Genomic DNA, 6,559 nt, shown 5'->3' with positions numbered 1-6,559 from the left:
CCCCCATCTGGTTCATTAACGTCTTTTAGGGAAGAAATCTGCCACCCTTACCCGGTCTGGCCTACATGTGATTCCAGAGCCACAGCAATGTGGTTGACTCTCAAATGCCCTCTGAACTGGCTAAGTGAGACACTCAGTTGTAAACCGCAGCAATTCAAGATGGTGGCTAACCAGCACCTTCTCAAGGGCAACTAGGGATGGGCAATAAATACTAACCTAGCCAGCGATGCCTGTGTCCCATGAATGAATAAAAAAAACACACAGCAAATGAGGTAAAGTGACGGAGATTAAATTTTTCAAGTAATTTGGATACAGTGATGGATTGCGGCTTTTTTCTGATCGGATAAAATTGCACTGTATCAAATACCATTCCATTACCACCTTATCTGCAGACGGTGTTTGGCTTGCTGTATATTTTCATCCTATTTTAGATTTTTGACATTTACTTTCCCTTTTTAATCCCTTAGAGACAGAGAATCAGGAGTAAACCATTCAGCCCTTCGAGTCTGTTCCTCCCCATTCTATTATATACTAGCTGTTCTATAACTTAACCCCATCTACCCAGCTTGGTCCTGTAGCCCATCATGTCCTGATGATTAAGAGGATTGAAATGCCACTGGACCCTGAAATTTAAGTGGTTTGCAAGTTTAAATAATCGCTGTAAACCAATCTAAAATTCAACATAAGCTTTCCAAAATGGCAAAGTTGAATCATCTATTACATTACATCACGTTGCTTCCTAAACTTAATATTCCTCTGTAGAATGTCCTTCCAATATAGCTGTGAAATGATGCTGAGATTAATCGACACCTCCCGTGTAGTCAGCAGATTTGTGAGTAGCTTGACTGATCGTCTTTCTCAGTTTGTGCTCTCTGGAAGATCGAGGGGCAGCACAGCGGCACACAGTGGTTAGCACTGCTGCCTCACAGCACCAGGGACGTAGATTCGATTCCCAGCTCAGGTCACTGCCTGTGTAAAGTCTGCACGTTCTCCCCGTGTCTGTGTAGCTGGCTGTGCTAAATTGACGCTCGTGTCGGGGGATTAGCAGTGTAAATGTGTGGGTTTACAGGAATATGTTGGATCATGGTCGGTGGGCTGAATGGCTTCCTTCTGCACTGCAGGAATTCTGTGCAGGGATTCCAGAGGGGCCATAGAGGAGATTCACCAGGATGTTTCCTGGGGTTAAGTATTTGAGCTACAGGGAGAACCTGGTTAGGCTTGGATTGTTTTCTTAAGAGCAGAGAAGACCGAGAGGAGACATAATTGAGGTGTGTAAGAACGGGTGAGCAGAGAGCATCTACTCCTCTTGGTTGAGGGGGTCAATCAGAAGGGGGCATCGATTAAGGGAGAGGGGAAGGAGATTAAAAGAGGATTTGAGAAAATAAAAAGTTTGCTCAGACGGTGGTGAAAATCTGGAATGCTCTGCCTGGGAAGGTAGTGGAGGCTGGTGACCTTACAACCTTTAAAAAGTATTTGGCTGTATCATAATTTGAAATATCATAAGATTCGAGGTGTGGAGATGCCAGCGTTGGTTTGGGGTGGGCACAGTAAGAAGTCTCACAACGCAACGTTAAAATCCAACGGATTTATTTGGAATCACGAGCTTTCGGAGCACTGCTCCTTCATCAGGTGAGCGTTAAGTCTGGACTCACCTGATGAAGCGCTCTGAAAGCTCGTGACTCCAAATAAACCTGTTGGACTTTAACCTGGTGGTCATAGGATTCAAGGACATGGGACAAGGGCAACTTTACTGGTCGTTATTGTCAGTGCAGACTCGATGGGCTGAATGGCCTTTTCTGCACTGTACGATTCTGTATAATGAATGCTTGTAAAGTATCCTATGTTACATGTGTATCATTCTTTTTACTAAATGAAGATCTTTCACTGTTACAATTGGCTATTATTCTGTTATTGCAAAGAGTGAATGTGATTCCCTTCCATTGTCACTGTTTCTGGTTGGAGAATGGTGCAAAATTGAACATTGACACTTCAGTTCATGTTTTATGTGGATATCCAAGTGACAGTATTGATCCTTTCTGTTAGCGCTAAACATTTTTATCTTAAACTTAAAACTAAATGTTTTAAAATATTAGCATAGTGCACAGTCATGCAAAGGAAATTGTCTCCAATTCAAACAGCAGTTTATACTGTTACTTTAAAGTTTATTTATTAACCACAAGTAAGGCTTACATTAACACTACAATGAAGTTACTGTGAAATTCCCCTAGTCGCCACATTCCGGCACCTGTTTAGGTCAATTGCACCCTCACCAGCACAGCTTTCAGAATGTGGAAGGAAACCAGATCACCTGGAGGAAACCCACGCAGACACGGGGAGAGCGTGCAGACTCCGCATAGACAGTGACCCAAGCCAGGATTCAAACCTGAGTCCCCTGGCACTGTGAGGCAGCAGTGCTAACCCCTGTGCCATCGTGCTGCTTGATCTCTGTGGTGAAGGTAGCCTGGAGGATAATACAATCGGACCATGCGCCTCTTTGGATCTGTGGAACTCTTTGTCGCAGAAGGTTGTGGAGGTCAGCTCATTGAGTGTCTTTTAAGACAGAGATAGGATAGGTCCTTGATTAATAAGGGGAACAGAGGTTATGGGGAAAAGGCAGGAGAATGGGGATGAGAAAAATATCAGCCATGATTGAATGGCGGATCAGATTTGATGGGCCGAGTGGCCTAATTCTGCTTCTATGTCTTATGGTCTGATGACTAGAGGTGGCACACATTGTCCAGTGCGCTCAGTCGTGATTACTATCCAATCATTCCCTGCCCGTGTGACTGTTGAGAGAGGACAGGATGGCTTTGACCCCTCCCGTAGTCAACTTTTACGCTGACAGTCACTGCTTCAGGCCCAAGTGACTCCAAGACATCAATGAAACCGTGCCAAGGGTGTATTGAACAAGGACACTTTAAGTATTTGCACTGAGGCAGATACCATATGCAATGAAAACGTGCCCAAGCTTTCCACCAAGATGTAAATAAGCAACAATCCAAAGGACGCTGTGCTCCTTTCACCCTATTGAAATTTGATTGACGTAGGCGGGTTATTCTGGAGGCCACTGATTCCTGCAAAGTCAACAGTTAGTCAATAAACGGTTTATCAGTGAATAAGAAATTGATACAGCTTTAGGATCTTTTGACAAATCCTCCAGATCGAGAGGAAAGGAAGTATCTGAGGAAAATTACCAATAGAATCTAGACTTCCACCCAACAAGGGAACATCCTCTACAATTCTTGTACATATTAGCAACGCAGTGACACATAGGGTGTTGGAAGTGCCACTTTGGATGACAGAAAACCTTGAGATGTCTTTGATTGTTTAGCAAAATTATTCTTTTTTTTAAAAAATAGACATCACTTTATACTACTATTCCATCACTATGATTAGTGGACAGAGTGAAATATATCTCCAAAATACTACTGAGTTATACAGGCGCACAGTTGCGTGTCTGCAGTGATGCTGAATAATGGAACAGCTATTTTATAAATGTCCAGTGTGTGTTAGAACTGATCTGTATATATACTGAGTCGTCTTCACAGAGTAACGTTTAAAGTAAATTGAACTCGTCAAGGCCTGGAGGCCAGGTACCTACGCACTGTTTAACAGTGGATTTTGCAGGGCAGCTGTGTGTAATATTTATACATTTCATCTTATTGCCTTAACTTTATTTTCTCACTGCTTCTGTCTTTCACTGATTGTGTGGAAAAAAAAATTAAAACCAATTTTAAAAATTGCCCTGAGTTTGTTCTGGTCACTCCTCTTCAACCTTACAAAGAAACAGGAAGGAGTATAGCACTTTTCCATGGGGATCTAGACAAACAAACCAGCATTATGATACAGACAGAGACTGAAAATGAAATAAAAGATCCCTTCTTGACTGAAGCTCATACAGAAGGTCATTTGTTTCAATTATAGCAAGCCATCTGTGTTGCATTTTTCTCCCATATTTTTGCTGTCAGTGATGTAACTATCATAGAATCCTACAGTACAGAAGGAGACCAGTCTGCCCATCGAGTCTGCAGCTAGCACAATGCCACCCAGGCCCTATTCCCATAATCCCTCATATTTACCCTATCTAATCCCTCTGATATTAAGGGTCAATTTAGCATGGCCAATCCACCTAACCATCTTTGGACTGTGGGAGGAAACCAGAGCACCCGGAGAAAACCCACGCAGAGATGGGGAGAACATACAAACTCCACACAGACAGTGCCCCAAGCTGGGAATCGAACTCGGACCCCTGGAGCTGTGAGGCAGCAGCACTAAATTCATGGCACAGTGGTTAGCACTGCTGCCTCACAGCACTAGGGATCCAGGTTCAATTCTCTGCTTGGGTCACTGTGTGAAATCTGCATGCTCTCCCAGTGTCTGCGTGGCTTTCCTCTGGATGCTCTGGTTTCCTCCCACAAGTCTGAAAGACGTGCTGGTTAGAGTGCATTGGCCATGCTAAATCCTCCCTCAGTGTATCCGAACAGGCACCGGGGTGTGGCGACTAGGGGATTTTCACAGTAGCTTCATTGTAGTGTTAATGTAAGCCTACTTGTGACACTATTAAATAAACTTTAAACTTTGCCACCATGCTGCCTGACTAGAATTTTACTGCAATTGTACAGGGCGTTGGTGAGGTGACACCTGGAGTATTGTGTGCAGTTTTGGTCTCCATATCTAAGGAAGGGTGTCCTTGCTATCAAGGAAGTACGGTGAAGGTTTACCAGGCTGATTCCTGGGATGGCAGGCCTGTCATATGAGGAGAGACTAAGTCGGTTAGGGTTATATTACTGGAGTTTAGCAGAGGAAGAGAGGATTTCATAGAAGCTTATAAAATTCTAACAGGGTAGATTCAGAAAGAATGTTCCCGATGGTTGGGGGAGTCCAGAACTAGAGGTTGTAGTTTGAGGCTACGCTTTTAGAGCTGAGGTGAGGAGAAATTTCTTCACCCAGAGGGTGGCGAATGAGTGGCATTCATGCCCACAGAATGTAATTCAGACCAAAATGTCTGATTTCAAGAAGAAATTAGATATAACTTTTGGGGATAAAGGGATTGAGGGATATGGGGTGGCCGGGGCAGTGGGGGGGGGTGGTGGAGAGATTAGGATATTGAATTCGATGATCACCCAAGATCAAAATAAATGACAGAGCAGACGCGAAGAACAAAGAACAACACAGTACAGGAAACAGGCCCTTCGGCCCAACAAGCCCGCACCACCATTTTTCACTCAAAGGGCCGAATGGCCTATTCCTGCTTCTAGTTTTCTACGTTTCTATTCATGATTAGGCGAGGTGCGAAATGATCAATGATTTGATCCGGGGGGAGGGGGAGCTGGGGGAGGGGGGGGTGTCAAAGTTCATCCCAAAGAGCATTTAACTATCAGGAGTTAACAAAAATAGTTAATAAAAATTAAAAAACCTTCAATAAAATTGAATACTCCAACAGCAAATTTTTCTGCTCGAATAAGTTAAGATGCACATCCAAATATGTCTCAAAGGCTAAATTTCAGTTTTTAATGTGCGTTTATATAAAAGAAAATCAAAAAAAGTTCAGTTTCTGTTGAACTTTTCATAACATCAGGCGATCCCAAAGTGTTTTATTCATTCATGGGATGTGGGCTTCACTGGCGGGGCCAGCATTTGTTGCCCCATTCCTACTTAGAGCTGTAGAGGTTTACAGCACGGAAACAGGCCCAACTTGGCCATGCCGCGTTTTTTTTAACCCCGAAGCTAATCCCAACTGCCCGCGTTTGGCCCATATTCCTCTATACCCATGTAACTGTCTAAATGCTTTTTAAAAGACAAAATTGTACCCGCCTCTACTACTGCCTCTGGCAGCTCGTTCCAGACACACACCACCCTCTGTATGAAAAAATTGTCCCTCTGGACCCTTCTGTATCTCCCTCACCTTACCTATGCCCTCTAGTTTTAGAAGCCTCTAGCTCTGGTAAAAGATGTTGACTATCTAATTGATCTATGCCCTTTATAGGGGCGGCATGATGACACAGTGGTTAGCACTGCTGCCTCACAATACCAGGAACCCACATTCAATTGCAGCCTTGGACCACAGTCTGTGTGGAGTTTGCACATTCTCCCCATGTCTGCATGGGTTTCTCCGGGTGCTCCGGTTTCCTCCCGCAGTGCAAAGACGTGCTGGTTAGGTTGGTTGGCCAGGCTAAATTGATATTGGTGATGCTGGATTAGCAGGGTAAATATGCAGGACTGGGGAATAGGGCCTGGGTGGAATTGTGGTTGGTGCAGATTTGATGGACGAAATGGCCTCCTTCTGCACTGTAGGATTCTGTGATTCTATGATTATTTTATAGACCTCTAAGATCACCCCTAAACCTCCTATGCTCCAAGGAAAAAAGTGCCAATCTCGCAAACCTCTCCTTATAACATAAACCATCAAGTCCCGGCAGCATCCTAATAAATCTTTCCTGCACTCTTTCTATTTAATAATATCCCTTCTATAATAGGGTGATCAGCACTGTACACAGTATTTCAAGTGTGGCCTTACCAATGTCTTGTAAAACTTCAACCAGCTGTTCCAATTTCTGTA

The sequence above is a fragment of the Carcharhinus amblyrhynchos genome, chromosome 33, assembly GCF_965287045.1.
Source record: "Carcharhinus amblyrhynchos chromosome 33, sCarAmb.v2.hapA, whole genome shotgun sequence".
Lineage (NCBI taxonomy): Eukaryota > Metazoa > Chordata > Chondrichthyes > Carcharhiniformes > Carcharhinidae > Carcharhinus > Carcharhinus amblyrhynchos.
This window is presented reverse-complemented; position numbering follows the sequence as displayed.